We start from the raw sequence: 16,055 nt of genomic DNA, 5'->3' as shown, positions 1-16,055 counted from the left end.
CAAATGGGCGTCGCAGAACGCTCTTAAACCCCCCTTAAAGCGACCGGGATCCGATATTATCAAATTTATACGTTATCGCGGCTGACAAATCGTATGATCCGAGTTGATGCCTCAAGTTATGGCCGGGGAAGACCAGGACGGCCTTTGGTCGGGCTGGGCGGACTTGAGAGATTTGTTAGGGGTTGGATCTCTTTGTTCCATGATGGGTGAGGCATGCCGGCACGGCTGCCCTGGAATATACGAGTGGCGTCTGGAACAGTGGTGTAGTGGTTGTTGGGAGCGGACCTCTGGATCCTAGACTGGTGGCACATGGTGTTGGCAGGTGAGGAGGGGATGTTGGCACACACAAACACACACACACACACACACGGGGGGGGAAGGTGTAGTAAACTGGAAGGATGTTTATGGTTGGTCATGTCTCCTTCACGGATGTGGTTCGTCGTCGTTTGTGGCTGTAATGGTAATTAGGTGATCACGCTGTCTGTATTGATCGTTAGTATGGTTATTATCATCACCATCCTTACTGCTCTTGTTGCTGATTTTATACTGATGTCCTCTCTCTCTCTCTCTCTCTCTCTCTCTCTCTCTCTCTCTCTCTCTCTCTCTCTCTCTCTCTCTCTCTCTCTCTCTCTCTCTCTCTCTCTCTGTGAGTTAGAGCCTGTCGCTGCGCCTCAGCAGTTGGCCATTGATAAAGTCATGGGCACAGGGAATGGATGAGGCTTATCCAGAGTGAAGGTTAGGTAGTGTATATTATAGTTAGTAATGCTGCAGTCAGTGCTAGTGTGGTACAGTTGTATGACTGGTGTACACCGTATGTGTTACTGTATGTATGCTGAAGGTTGTGGTGGATGGTGTCTAACTTATTTACAATGAGGTATTTGAGGTGGGAGGCATGGTGGGGGGCATGGTAGGGTGCAGTTGTTCTGATGAGCTTGTATAGGGGGGACGGGTGCGAGGGGAAGACCGGGTCAGACTTGTGAAGAGGAAGGGGAGAACTTGAGGAAGTTAGGCAGATAATGGGAATGGGAGAGAGAAGGTGTCTCACACGCCTCTCCTACCCTCCCATCCGTCTGAAGTATTAGCGTTGTTACCATCATTCATTGTCCCTCATTGTCTTGTCTCAACATGGGGTAATTACCTGTGTCCTTAACTCCATCATTGCTGTAAGATCTTCCGCCTCCACAAAGCTTAATTGGTTGGTCTGATGACGTCAGTAGATTATTGAGGTTAGGATGGCTGTCAGCCATCCATTCCACACTGGAAAAAGAAAACGTTTTATACCTGTCGTTTAAACATTTTTCCCTCATCTCTTTCCAATATTTTAATTAAATGACTGAAAATAAATCAGAAAAGAGCAAGGCAGAAGTCCTCATTAGATCACTGATTAGCCGGTTAATTGGTTTACATTTAATGCTTAATTAATTACCAGAGTGAAGGAGAGTGATGACGTGTGCGTTTAGCTAACCATATTATCACAATTAATTAATTACATCAAACTGAAACATACCATAAACGTGTGATAGTGTAATGATGCTCACAAGAACGAAGATTTATGACAAACTGTTATCCTCGAGGAAAACCGCGAATGGTATAATTTACGTGTATATTAAGACGTTTATATGTGACATTGTTGTTGTCTTAATATGACAGTGTTGTCTTAATGTGACGGTGTTGTCTTAATGTGGTAGTGTTGTCTTGATGTGACAGTGTTGTTTTCTTAATATGGCAGTGTTGTCTTAATGTGACAGTGTTGTCTTAATGTGGCAGTGTTGTTGTCTTAATATGACAGTGTTGTCTTAATATGACAGTGTTGTCTTAATGTGACAGTGTTGTCTTAATGTGACAGTGTTGTCTTAATGTGGCAGTGTTGTCTTAATGTGGCAGTGTTCTCTTAATGTGAGAGTGTTGTCTTAATGTGACAGTGATGTCTTAATGTGGCAGTGTTGTCTTAGTGTGGCCGTGTTGTCTTAATGTGACAGTGTTGTCTTAATGTGGCAGTGTTGTTGTCTTAATGTGACAGTGTTGTCTTAATGTGGCAGTGTTGTCTTAATGTGACAGTGTTGTCTTAATGTGACAGTGTTGTCTTAATGTGGCAGTGTTGTCTTAATGTAAGTGTTGTCTTAATGTGGCAGTGTTGTTGTCTTAATGTGACAGTTTTGTCTTAATGTGGCAGTGTTGTTGTCTTAATGTAGCTGTGTTGTTGTCTTAATGTGACAGTGTTGTCTTAATATGACAGTGTTGTCTTAATGTGGCAGTGTTGTCTTAATGTAACAGTCTTGTCTTAATGTGGCAGTGTTGTTGTCTTAATGTGGCAGTGTTGTTGTCTTAATGTGACAGTGTTGTCTTAATGTGACAGTGTTGTCTTAATGTGACAGTGTTGTCTTAATGTGGCAGTGTTGTTGTCTTAATGTGACAGTGTTGTTGTCTTAATGTGGCAGTGTTGTCTTAATGTGGCAGTGGTGTTGTCTTAATGTGGCAGTGTTGTCTTAATGTGACAGTGTTGTCTTAGTGTGGCAGTGTTGTTGTCTTAATGTGACAGTGTTGTCTTAATGTGACAGTGTTGTCTTAATTTGACAGTGTTTTCTTAATGTGACAGTGTTGTCTTAATGTGGCAGTGTTGTCTTAATGTGACATTGTTGTCTTAATGTGGCAGTGTTGTCTTAATGTGACAGTGTTGTCTTAGTGTGGCAGTGTTGTTGTCTTAATGTGACAGTGTTGTCTTAATGTGACAGTGTTGTCTTAATTTGACAGTGTTGTCTTAATATGACAGTGTTGTCTTAATGTGACACTGTTAGCTTAATGTGACAGTGTTGTCTTAATGTGGCGGTGTTGTTGTCTGAATGTGACAGTGTTGTCTTAATGTGGCAGTGTTGTTGTCTTAATGTGGCAGTGTTGTTGTCTTAATGTGACAGTGTTGTCTTAATGTGGCAGTGTTGTCCTAATGTGACAGTGTTGTCTTAATGTGGCAGTGTTATCGTAATTTGACAGTGTTGTCTTAATATGACAATGTTGTCTTAATGTGACAGTGTTGTCTTAATGTGGCAGTGTTGTTGTCTTAATGTGACAGTGTTGTCTTAATGTGGCAGTGTTATCTTAATTTGACAGTGTTGTCTTAATATGACAGTGTTGTCTTAATGTGACAGTGTTGTCTTAATTTGACAGTGTTGTCTTAATATGACAGTGTTGTCTTAATGTGGCAGTGTTGTCTTAATGTGACAGTGTTGTCTTAGTGTGGCAGTGTTGTTGTCTTAATGTGACAGTGTTGTCTTAATGTGGCAGTGTTGTCTTAATTTGACAGTGTTGTCTTAATATGACAGTGTTGTCTTAATGTGGCAGTGTTGTCTTAATGTGGCAGTGTTGTCTTAATGTGGCAGTGTTGTCTTAATGTGGCAGTGTTGTCTTAATGTGACAGTGTTGTCTTAATGTGGCAGTGTTGTCTTAATGTGACTGTTGTCTTAATGTGACAGTGTTGTCTTAATGTGACAGTGTTGTCTTAATGTGGCGGTGTTGTTGTCTTAATGTGGCAGTGTTGTTGTCTTAATGTGACAGTGTTGTTGTCTTAATGTGGCAGTGTTGTTGTCTCAGTGTGACAGTGTTGTCTTTACGTGACAGTGTTGTCTTAATGTGGCAGTGTTGTTGTCTTAATGTGACATTGTTGTCTCAATGTGTCAGTGTTGTTGTCTTAATGTAACAGTATTGTCTTAATGTGACAGTGTTGTTGTCTTAATGCGGTAGTGTTGTCTTAATGTGGCAGTGTTGTCTTAATGTGGTAGTGTTGTTGTCTTAATGTAACAGTATTGTCTTAATGTGACAGTGTTGTTGTCTTAATGCGGTAGTGTTGTCTTAATGCGGTAGTGTTGTCTTAATGTGGCAGTGTTGTCGTCTTAATGTGGTAGTGTTGTTGTCTTAATGTGGCAGTGTTGTCGTCTTAATGTGGTAGTGTTGTTGTCTTAATGTGGCAGTGTTGTCGTCTTAATGTGGTAGTGTTGTTGTCTTAATGTGGCAGTGTTGTCGTCTTAATGTGGTAGTGTTGTTGTCTTAATGTGGCAGTCACGGGTCCCACTGTACAGCTATGGGTCCCATGGTACCGCCATGTGTCCCACGGTACAGCCACGTGTCCCACGGTACAATCAGGGGACCCAGGATACAGCCGAGGGACCCAGGCCGGGGCCCCGGGACACTGTAAGGAGGTGGGTTGATCCCACGGTGCTGCAGGAAGGGGAGGGGGGCTCATGATACAGCAACGGTGTGGGGGGGGGGGGGGTTGAGCTATGGCAAAGTATGGAGAGGGGGTCATTACCCTTCCCCAGCAAGGTATGGCCAGACGGGTCAGTCATCATGTATTCAACTCAGGGAAGATAAAGTCGTTTATCCATTTTTTTCCACATATATCTTCACCATTTTCCTGGCAAATGGATGCTAATACTCAGTCCTTAGCTTACCTGATGTAGCTTTAAGATTACATTTAAATATAATGAATAACTATATTAGCTTTAAGATTACATTTGAATGTAATGAATAGCTATATTAGCTTTAAGATTACATTTAAATATAATGAATAACTATATTAGCTTTAAGATTACATTTAAATGTAATGAATAGCTATATTAGCTTTAAGATTACATTTAAATATAATGAATAACTATATTAGCTTTAAGATTACATTTAAATGTAATGAATAGCTATATTAGCTTTAAGATTACATTCAAATATAATGAATACTTATATTAGCTTTAAGATCACATTGAATATAATGAATAAATATATTAGCCTTCAAATTACATTTAAATATAATGAACAAACTGTATTTGCTTTAAGATTATATTTAAATACAATTAATAACTATATTAGCTTTAAGATTACATTTAAATATAATGAATAACTATATTAGCTTTAAGATTATATTTGAATATAATGAACAAACTATATTTGCTTTAAGATTATATTGAAATGTAATGAACAACTATGTTAGCTTTAAGATTATATTCAAATATAATAATATTATTAGCTTTGATATTACATTTAGATATAATGAATAACTATATTAGCTTTAAGATTATTTTTAGATATAATGAGTAACTATATTAGCTTCAAGATTATATTTAAGTATAATGAATAACTATATTAGCTTTAAGAGTATATTTAAATACAGTACGTGTATTAGCTTTAAGATTGTATGTAAATATAATGAATAACTATATTTGCTTTAAGATTATATTTAAATGTAGTGAATAACTATATTTGCTTTAAGATTATATTTAGATATGATAACTGTATTAGCTTTAAGATCATATTTGAATATAATGAATATATTAGCTTCAAGATTATATTTAAATATAATGAATAACTATATTAGGTGTAAGATTATATTCAAATATAATAACTATATTAGCTCTAAGATTATATTTAGATATAATGAATAACTATATTAGCTTTAAGATTATATTTAAATGTAATGAATAACTACGTTAGCTTTAAGATTATTTTTAAATACAGTAAATAACTTTATTAGCTTTAAGATTATGTGTAGATATAATGAATAACTATATTAGCTTTAAGATTGTTTTAATATGATGAATAACTACATTAGCTTTAAGATTATATTTAAATATAATGAATAACTATACTAGCTTTACGATTATATTTAGATACAGTAAATAACTTTATTAGCTTTAAGATTATATTTAGATATAATGAATAACTATATTAGCTTTAAGATTATATTTAGATATAATGAATAACTATATTAGCTTTAAGATTATATTTAGATATGATGAATAACTATATTAGCTTTAAGATTGTATTTAGATGTAATGAATAACTATATTAGCTTTAAGAGTATATTTAGATATAATGAATAACTATATTAGCTTTAAGATTATATTTAGATATAATGAATAATATGTTAGGTAAACAGTCGACGGCCTGACTGTATACGGTTTAAACTGTTTATTTGTTGCTGAGTTGGGCATGCTCTCTCTCTCTCTCTCTCTCTCTCTCTCTCTCTCTCTCTCTCTCTCTCTCTCTCTCTCTCTCTCTCTCTCTCTCTCTCTCTCTCTCTCGGTTCGAAAGCTAACAGATACTGCTATTGTTTACAGTCGACAGCCTAGCTTACTGGGGTTGACCTGTCCAAAGCTGAAGCTGTTCTGTCAGTCCTGGACAGCTGGCAGACAGGTCAGTCCTGGACAGCTGGCAGACAGGTCAGTCCTGGACAGCTGGCAGACAGGTCAGGGATCACCGCGGCAAAATTTCCACTGGAAGGAAGGTCGCGGTCCACTTGACTGAGGGAGGACGCTTGTGTTCAAGTTGGTGTCAGAACTTGTTAAGCGCTCATGCGTCTTGCGTGGACTTTATCGAATCTACTCGCTCGTTGCAACGGAGTATATCAGAGATAGATTGGTCTTATATGTGGTGTTCGTGAGGTCCTTGTGACAGATGTCAAGATACATGTAAACCCAGATGTGTGATTACATATATATTTTCCTCTGCATATAACACCTCATGTTTTGGCTCAGAATACCTGGTAGCAGGTACTTCCTCACCAGGTAGCAGGTACTTCCTCACCAGGTAGCAGGTACTTCCTCACCAGGTAGCAGGTACTTCCTCACCAGGTAGCAGGTACTTCCTATCACTGTTCATATACAGAGAGACACACACGTCTTTATTTCTCTCTAGCACCAAGTCTTGTAGATCATTAACGAATTCTTTTTCTTTTTTCAGGTGAGTCCAGGTGTGACGGTGGCGTTCCTTGATCTAGTTTCCCGCTCAGGTGAGAGAGAGAGAGAGAGAGAGAGAGAGAGAGAGAGAGAGAGAGAGAGAGAGAGAGAGAGAGAGAGAGAGAGAGAGATCCATACCAACCATTGTGAACACATCGATCAGTAGTGTGTATATTACCCTTGACCTTTGTATGTGTGAAAGATTTTAAGCATTTTTATTGTGTTGTATATCTTCTCGTTACACACACACACACACACACACACACATATATATATATATATATATATATATATATATATATATATATATATATATATATATATATATATATATATGTATGTATGTATATTGAATGAAGCACTGGGGAAGGTAGTGTTATCAGCCTTGGGCAGGTGAGTCACAAGAGTGAATCATGGCAACACCTGCTTCGGATTCACCTGAGTGACGTCATCGGTACCCGGCCCGCCTCCTACCCCGGGGCTGGTCGGCAGACCAGACACCTCCAGACTTGGTCATATTAAAGTTAAATTTGTGTTCCGTAATGTAAACACTGTCTACCAGGTACAATATTCAGTTGTACACACGCTCACAAAAAGGTAATCTTTGTTGTACGGAAAATAGTCATTTTTTGGTTGTGTAGAATATAAGGAAAATTTTTCGTTGCACAGATAATAAGCTCATTTTTGGATACACATTAAAGATAGTGATTTTGGTTGCCTAGTAAATAAATAAATTTTTGGTTGCACATAAAGCTAGATAACTTCCAGTTACACAGAAAGTACAGAAAGTACGATAACTTTTTCTTACTCATGAATATGACAATTTTTCCTTGCCCAGAAAATATGGTAATTTTAGGTTGCACAGAAAATATGTGACCTGAAACCAGCTTGGTTTATATATATATATATATATATATATATATATATATATATATATATATATATATATATATATATATATATATATATATATATATATATATTTCTTTCATACTATTCGCCATTTCCCGCGTTAGCGAGGTAGCGTTAAGAACAGAGGACTGGACCTTTGAGGGAATATCCTCACCTGGCCCCCTTCTCTGTTCCCTCTTTGGGAAAATTAAAAAAAAAAAAAAAAACGCGAGGGGGAGGATTTCCAGCCCCCCGCTCCCTACCCTTTTAGGCGCCTTTCACGACACGCAGGGAATACGTGGGAAGTATTCTTTCTCCCCTGTCCCCAGGGATATATATATATATATATATATATATATATATATATATATATATATATATATATATATATATATATATATATATATATATATATATATAACCGTCTTATAATGCTCTCAGGTGATCATTAATCGTTCTTCGAAGAGAAGTGATTCAAGAAAGCATTGAGCACTTGAGCGCGGTTGTACCGTCGTGCTCAAGGGTCGTACCGTCGTGTGTTTATAACGGTACACTTTGCCTGGCCACAGAGGGAGTCCAGCCTCCTGCAGGAGAGGTCGGTAGATCAGGGTTAACATTGCCGTGGGGTCAACAGGTGTAAAAATATTACAGTTTAGTGTATAGTATCGTTACCCCAAACCGTAAACATTACGTTTAAGACCATAATATAATATGGAGGGAAAGCTCAGTTTTCTTATGATTGTGTTCAGTTTCTCGAAGTATAACCTTAGTGGTGTTTGTTCCGAGATGTTTCATACTCTCGTTAAGTGATTGATTATTGAGGGCCATAAGTCGTATGGATGATTACCAACGTCATTGATAGAATTCTGAAGTCATGATAAGTGCTTGTACTACATACATTTTCCTTGATTTCATGCTCCTGTGTACCAACATTACACAACCCAATAAGATACGAAGATGATTTCGTCAGCTGAGGTGGAAACTGAATATAGATATATATCGAGGATTTCATGTCATGATTTAGAAATATATATATATATATATATATATATATATATATATATATATATATATATATATATATATATATATATATATATATAAAGAATCTTTTTCACACAACCAAGAAGTTATTGAAGACACTTCGAGGATAAGTTTCTTACACGGTACATGCTGTGTACGTACATGTACCGTTCTGACCCCGGAAGCCACACCTCAGTTTGACCTCAAAATAGGTCCCTAATCTACTCATATGTTTTCCACATGTGTATCTGAGGACAACACTTGTTTCGAAAGTAACACTGTAACACTGATCTTATACTACAGTATACCGTTATACCGACCAGATGTGTGTCTGAACGTAGCAGTAGACACCTTACGGTGTCTGTAGTGGTTATGTGAGTGGCCTCATTCACTCATGTCTCGGTAGGGAGCATCCTCGCGACCTGCAGGTCGCTTCTGGGACAATGATATTCAGTTGCCAGCTGAGGTGTTGATCAGATATTGGTCCAGCTGGCTGAGGTAACAGCGTTATAAATATTGTATCAGTGCTGCCTCAGTCAAGCGCTTTATTCGCTCCTATGTAACATTATGATTAAGACCACCATATCCGTCCGGGGAGCAATGAAAAGTGATTAGTTGTGTGGCAACGCCTGCCGTTGAATGAACCACAAACATTGGCGGTATTGTGGAGGGGTTCGTGATGGCCTCAACACAGTACATGATAACATGGTTTACTTCTCCTGACTAAACTTAAAACCGAAATATAAAAGTTTTAGATGAGTGTGAAGCGATGGTTTCGTCCGCTGTCACGTGATATGAAAAGATCATATCGTTCGCTGCCGAGGATTGTTAAACGATCGTGTCGTCCACTTGCCATGTGTTCAGCGCTTGTTGTACTTTCTTCCATGTTACACAAATACTTGTAAATCATTTTCCTGTCACCCGCTGCATCAGCATGTGTCTGTCTGTTGGTCACAGTTAACACTTGAGTAAATCTAAAGATATTTTATGTTGCTCATCAAAGAACGACCCTTGAGCACGACGGTATGACCCTTGAGCATGGGTGTACGACCCTTGAGTACGACGGTACGACCCTTGAGCACGACGATACGTTCCTTGAGCACGACGGTATAACCTCTGAGCACGACGGCACGACCCCCGAGCACGGCGGTACCACCCTTGAGCATGACGGTATGACCCTTGAGCACGACGATACGTACCTTGAGCACGACGGTATGGCCCTTGAGCACGACGGTATGACCCCTGAGCACGGCGGTACCACCCTTGAGCACGACGGTATGTCCCTTGAGCACGACGGTATGTCCCTTGAGTACGGCGGTACGTCCCTCGAGCACGACAACACTATGACCAATTGATAGAACAACCTTGCCTCTGACCCAAACCTTCAGGAGAATGTGAGTGTATGTTGTAAGTCTGGCGGATTTTTTGTTGTTTTGTTTTCGACATTACAGGTATTTTGTTTTAATGTCAGCTTTTAAGACTGTTGGAATAAATAAGCCGTTTAATGCACCGTTGTGTCATAAAGAGAAGAAACAATTGCGTAAATATTTACTGTAGGTATCAGGTCGTAAGGGAACAATTTCTCCATTTTCAATGAGATTTCCTGACAAAAATTGGGCTGTTTTGATCTTGGAAATAGTTACGATAAACGCTGTTAAAGAAAAAGAAATATTTTGGTTCCTTGTATTGCATGTTGTATGGGAGTCAGTGATAGTGAAAAGTGAGGTACACTATACATCTCTCTTTTTCTTTCAGAAGGTTAGCCTACTTTACTGTGGCTCCTTATGACTCATTTATCTCAAGACTTGACTTGCAGTGATGATGACGTCAGCACGCATAATGAGTTGGAAAATTAGAGCTGGAGTTGTTGGACGAAGTTGACCTGAAAAGTTCTTAAAACCTTTTTTGTTTCATTAAGTATTCACTCTCTCTCTCTCTCTCTCTCTCTCTCTCTCTCTCTCTCTCTCTCTCTCTCTCTCTCTCTCTCTCTCTCTCTCTCTCTCAGGTTCTCCTGATGTACTTGCCAGTGGGTGTTACCCTTGTGAGTGGCCAGTGTCCTCCCTACATGACTCCATCACCAGTACACTCAGCTCACACTCCCTCCAGCGCACGGTACACAGGTGGAGCGACCTGCCTGGCTACTACTCTGCAGGAGTTCAGTTACAAACATTCCAGCCATCTCTTAACTATGTCTTCTGCTTCCTTAAACTTAATAACTTCGTCTCTTTATATGTCGTTGCTTATACACCAGCTGGGAGATGTGTTCTCCTTCATGAGCCTCTTCTGTACGAGGTGTTAACGGTTGCACAAGCTGGCAGCATACACGACAACCATTTTCCTGACAAATCATGTTGACATCATCGTAGCCTGAACAGTAGGGCTGTGGGTCCCTCGTCGTCTCTGGGTGTTTACGAGTTAGATCCAACCAAAGCAACACAGTTCATCCCTCATGATTCTCTCTCCCCACATCACACAGTACGTATGTTTGACTGGGCTGTCAATCAGATATAAGCGAATATCAGAAGAACACCTTCATTGCTTTGACCAGTGTTTCTGCACACTTAGGTGTGTGAACACACACGATAACACATCTGATGTGGAAATGACCTTTTCAAAGGTCCAGTTGAACGCCTCCTACGTAACACAGTATATTCTGGCATGTAGTACCCAGTACATACATCCCCGAGCACTTGTTGCAGTGCCATCATGATCATGCCAGTTCACACCTCCACACCTAACGGGCACTGCTCACGTCCCCCAGTACTGTACCGATACACACGTCCCCAGCAGCGTGTCAGTACACACGTCCCCAGCAGCTTGCCAGTACACACGTCCCCACGTCCCCCAGCAGCGTGCCAGTACACACGTCCCCCAGCAGCGTGCCAGTACACACATCCCCCAGCAGCTTGCCAGTACACACGTCCCCCAGCAGCATGCCAGTATACACGTCCCCAGCAGCGTGCCAGTACACACGTCCCCCAGCAGCATGCCAGTACACACGTCCCCCAGCAGCATGCCAGTACACACGTCCCCCAGCAGCATGCCAGTACACACGTCCCCCAGCAGCATGCCAGTACACACGTCCCCCAGCAGCATGCCAGTATACACGTCCCCAGCAGCGTGCCAGTACACACGTCCCCCAGCAGCGTGGCAGTACACACGTCCCCCAGCAGCGTGCCAGTACACACGTCCCCCAGCAGCATGCCAGTACACACGTCCCCCAGCAGCGTGCCAGTACACACGTCCCCCAGCAGCATGCCAGTACACACGTCCCCCAGCAGCGTGCCAGTACACACGTCCCCCAGCAGCATGCCAGTACACACGTCCCCCAGCAGCGTGCCAGTACACACGTCCCCCAACAGCGTGCCAGTACACACGTCCCCCAGCAGCGTGCCAGTACACACGTCTCCCAGCAGCGTGCCAGTACACACGTCCCCCAACAGCGTGCCAGTACACACGTCCCCCAGCAGCATGCCAGTACACACGTCTCCCAGGACGGGTCCAGACCGGTACGTGTGCTGGTCTGGGTTGTGAATAGTGATGTTGTTTTTCTCGTGCCCGGCCATTGTTGTTACATGACAATGGATCTGTTTCCCTGGAGAAGGTGGCATTATTAAAGGCGTGCGTACACCCACCCACCCACCCACACACACACCACACACACACACACACACACACACACACACACAGCCTTCCACCAACCACACTGCACCCACGTGGGTGGGGACGGGGTCGTGGGCAGGGGGTATCCTCCCCAGCTGGCTGCATAACCCACCAGCTGATTGTGTGGGAGGGAGCAGCCCATAGGAAGCCACTACCGTGGGAGGAGGGACATCGTTCCGTCAGGGTTCGTCTCTCATGGAGGCTCTGCCCGCCTCCACGGGCTTCTGTTGCTACCAAGTTCCTGGCGTTTCTTGAGTGTATGTATACTGGCAGCGTGGGCGATGACGCTGGTAGTGTGGTGTGGTTCCGTCAGTGGCTCAGGGGCAGTGGAGACCACGGAACGTACTACAACATCAGGAACGTGTTCAGCGTCAAGGATATGTTTAGGGTTCGGGGGAGTTGATCAGTATGATGGAGGTGTTCAGGGCTAGGGATGTGGTACGAGTCAGAGCCAGGGACGCGTCTGACGTGAGGTACACGTCAAAGACTAGAAACGTATTCAGGGCCAGGGGCTAGAGACGTGTTCAGGGCCAGAGGTTAGAGACGTGTTTAGGGTCAAGGGCTAGAGACGTGTTACCCAAGCCAACCCCCTCCACACCCCCGCCCCCCTTAACCACATGGCACCCCCCCCCCCCTTTCCTTTAACAGTCAGGCGATAATGTGTGTAGCCGATATTGGCAGAGACGGAATTTTTGTGTTGTTGGGATTTAAAAACTCTATGAATTATTTGCACCTGATGAGGCGGATTGGCTCCGCGAAACATATAGTGCTGCATGTATAGAAAAATTACGTGTTAGATATAATTATATGAACTACTGAATTGCGTTATCACCTTCATAACTATCATCACGGACTAGCTTGATCAACATATATATATATATATATATATATATATATATATATATATATATATATATATATATATATATTTTTTTTTTTTTTTGCTTTGTCGCTGTCTCCCGCGTTTGCGAGGTAGCGCAAGGAAACAGACGAAAGAAATGCCCCCCCCCCATACACATGTATATACATACGTCCACACACGCAAATATACATACCTACACAGCTTTCCATGGTTTACCCCAGACGCTTCACATGCCCTGATTCAATCTACTGACAGCACGTCAACCCCGGTATACCACATCGATCCAATTCACTCTATTCCTTGCCCTCCTTTCACCCTCCTGCATGTTCAGGCCCCGATCACACAAAATCTTTTTCACTCCATCTTTCCACCTCCAATTTGGTCTCCACCTCTCCTCGTTCCCTCCACCTCCGACACATATATCCTCTTGGTCAATCTTTCCTCACTCATTCTCTCCATGTGCCCAAACCATTTCAAAACACCCTCTTCTGCTCTCTCAACCACGCTCTTTTTATTTCCACACATCTCTCTTACCTTTACGTTACTTACTCGATCAAACCACCTCACACCACACATTGTCCTCAAACATCTCATTTCCAGCACATCCATCCTCCTGCGCACAACTCTATCCATAGCCCACGCCTCGCAACCATACAACATTGTTGGAACCACTATTCCTTCAAACATACCCATTTTTGCTTTCCGAGATAATGTTCTCGACTTCCACACATTCTTCAAGGCTCCCAGGATTTTCGCCCCCTCCCCCACCCTATGATCCACTTCCGCTTCCATGGTTCCATCCGCTGCCAGATCCACTCCCAGATATCTAAAACACTTTACTTCCTCCAGTTTTTCTCCATTCAAACTTACCTCCCAATTGACTTGACCCTCAACCCTACTGTACCTAATAACCTAGCTCTTATTCACATTTACTCTTAACTTTCTTCTTTCACACACTTTACCAAACTCAGTCACCAGCTTCTGCAGTTTCTCACATGAATCAGCCACCAGCGCTGTATCATCAGCAAACAACAACTGACTCACTTCCCAAGCTCTCTCATCCCCATCCCTGGGAATAGGGGAAAAAGAATACTTCCCACGTATTCCCTGCGTGTCGTAGAAGGCGACTAAAAGGGAAGGGAGCGGGGGGCTGGAAATCCTCCCCTCTCGTTTTTAATTTTCCGAAAGAAGGAACAGAGAAGGGGGCCAAGTGAGGATATTCTCTCAAAGGCTCAGTCCTCTGTTCTTAACGCTACCTCGCTAACGCGGTGGGTAAGGATGACATACATGCAAGAGCTCACAGTATATTTACAACCATTTTGTCGCTCATTCTTGTTACACGTGAGACCTTCATATTGGGAGATGGGTAAGTGTGATGAGATGGATGAGAGGCGACGAGTGTGAGCAGTGTGTGTGGCATTTCGTATAACAGAGCAAGACAAAAGTGTAAGGAAGCAAGTGTGAGAGGTTTGGTGTGTGTGTGTGTGTGTGTGTGTGTGTGTGTGTGTGTGTGTGTGTGTTTGTGTGTGTGTGTGTGTGTTTGTGTGTGTGTATGAGTAAGTGTGTAAGGGTAAGTGTATTGTAGACATTAGGAGGAAACCTTAAGTTTTAGTGTGACAGTGCAGACATGAGAGTATTAGACTATCTCCAGCACCACTAGACAACCCCAGCGCCATCCCCAGCACCACTAAACAACCCCAGCAGTACTAGACACCCCAGCACTATCCCTAGCACAGCACCATAGACAACCCCAGCACCACTAAACAACGCCAGCACCGCTAGACAACCCCAGCACCACCCCAGCACCACCCCAGCACCACTAGACAACCTTAGCACCATCCACAGCACCACTAGACAACCCCAACACTACTAGACAACCCCAGCACCACTAGACAACCCCAGCACCACTAGACAACCCCAGCACCACTAGACAACCCCAGCACCACTAAACAACCCCAGCAGTACTAGACACCCCAGCACAATCCCTAGCACAGCACCATAGACAACCCCAGCACCACTAAACAACGCCAGCACCGCTAGACAACCCCAGCACCACCCCAGCACCACTAGACAACCCCAGCACCACCCCAGCACCACTAGACAACCTTAGCACCATCCACAGCACCACTAGACAACCCCAACACTACTAGACAACCCCAGCACCACTAGACAACCCCAGCACCACTAGACAACCCCAGCACCACCCCAGCACCACTAGACAACCTTAGCACCATCCACAGCACCACTAGACAACCCCAGCACCACTAGACAACCCCAGCACCACCCCAGCACCACTAGACAACCTTAGCACCATCCACAGCACCACTAGACAACCCCAACACTACTAGACAACCCCAGCACCACTAGACAACCCCAGCACCACTAGACAACCCCAGCACCACCCCAGCACCACTAGACAACCTTAGCACCATCCACAGCACCACTAGACAACCCCAACTTTACTAGACAACCCCAGCACCACTAGACAACCCCAGCACCACTAGACAACTGCAACACCCTCATTACAATGAGGTGTAGAATGGGAGGGAGGAGGACCCTCGAACCCACTACACCCTCACTTTGTACACGCGCTGTATGCGGATGTAGCACGTACAGACACACACACTGTTAGCTGGAGTATTTACTGTAGATATTGGTATTTACATATGGTTAGTAAATATATACATATACCAGGTTAAGAAACGGGTCAACGCCAGTGTAAAACTTCTCCCTGTAAAACACACACACACACACAAACATCATGGGCATTTGTCAGTTACAATGGACATCTTTTGTGTTTTGAGGTTAGGATATCTTGCTACTCCCTGGCAAATTGATCTTATTGTGTTAAATCTTTAGTGGGTGGTGATCAAAAGAGTTAAAGGGCAATAATATGAACA

General features: G+C 42.6%; 1 protein-coding gene across 12 annotated transcripts in view; it reads left to right on the top strand.

Annotated features, from left to right (window-relative positions):
- The window catches only part of LOC139749360 (uncharacterized), a 512,783-nt gene that overhangs the window by 393,864 nt on the left and 102,864 nt on the right, over positions 1-16,055 (top strand). Inside the window, exon 6 of one of the 12 annotated variants that reach the window (XM_071663105.1) lies at positions 6,721-6,769. The exons of the other annotated variants lie outside the window; for them this stretch is intronic. The gene's annotated coding sequence lies outside the window, so the exon portion shown is untranslated. The remainder of the gene's footprint in view (positions 1-6,720; positions 6,770-16,055) is intronic. 12 annotated transcript variants of the gene reach the window in all.

This window comes from Panulirus ornatus, chromosome 7 (assembly GCF_036320965.1).
Source record: "Panulirus ornatus isolate Po-2019 chromosome 7, ASM3632096v1, whole genome shotgun sequence".
Lineage (NCBI taxonomy): Eukaryota > Metazoa > Arthropoda > Malacostraca > Decapoda > Palinuridae > Panulirus > Panulirus ornatus.
Note: the sequence above shows the minus strand (reverse complement) of the source record. Positions and strands in the feature narration are given on the sequence as shown.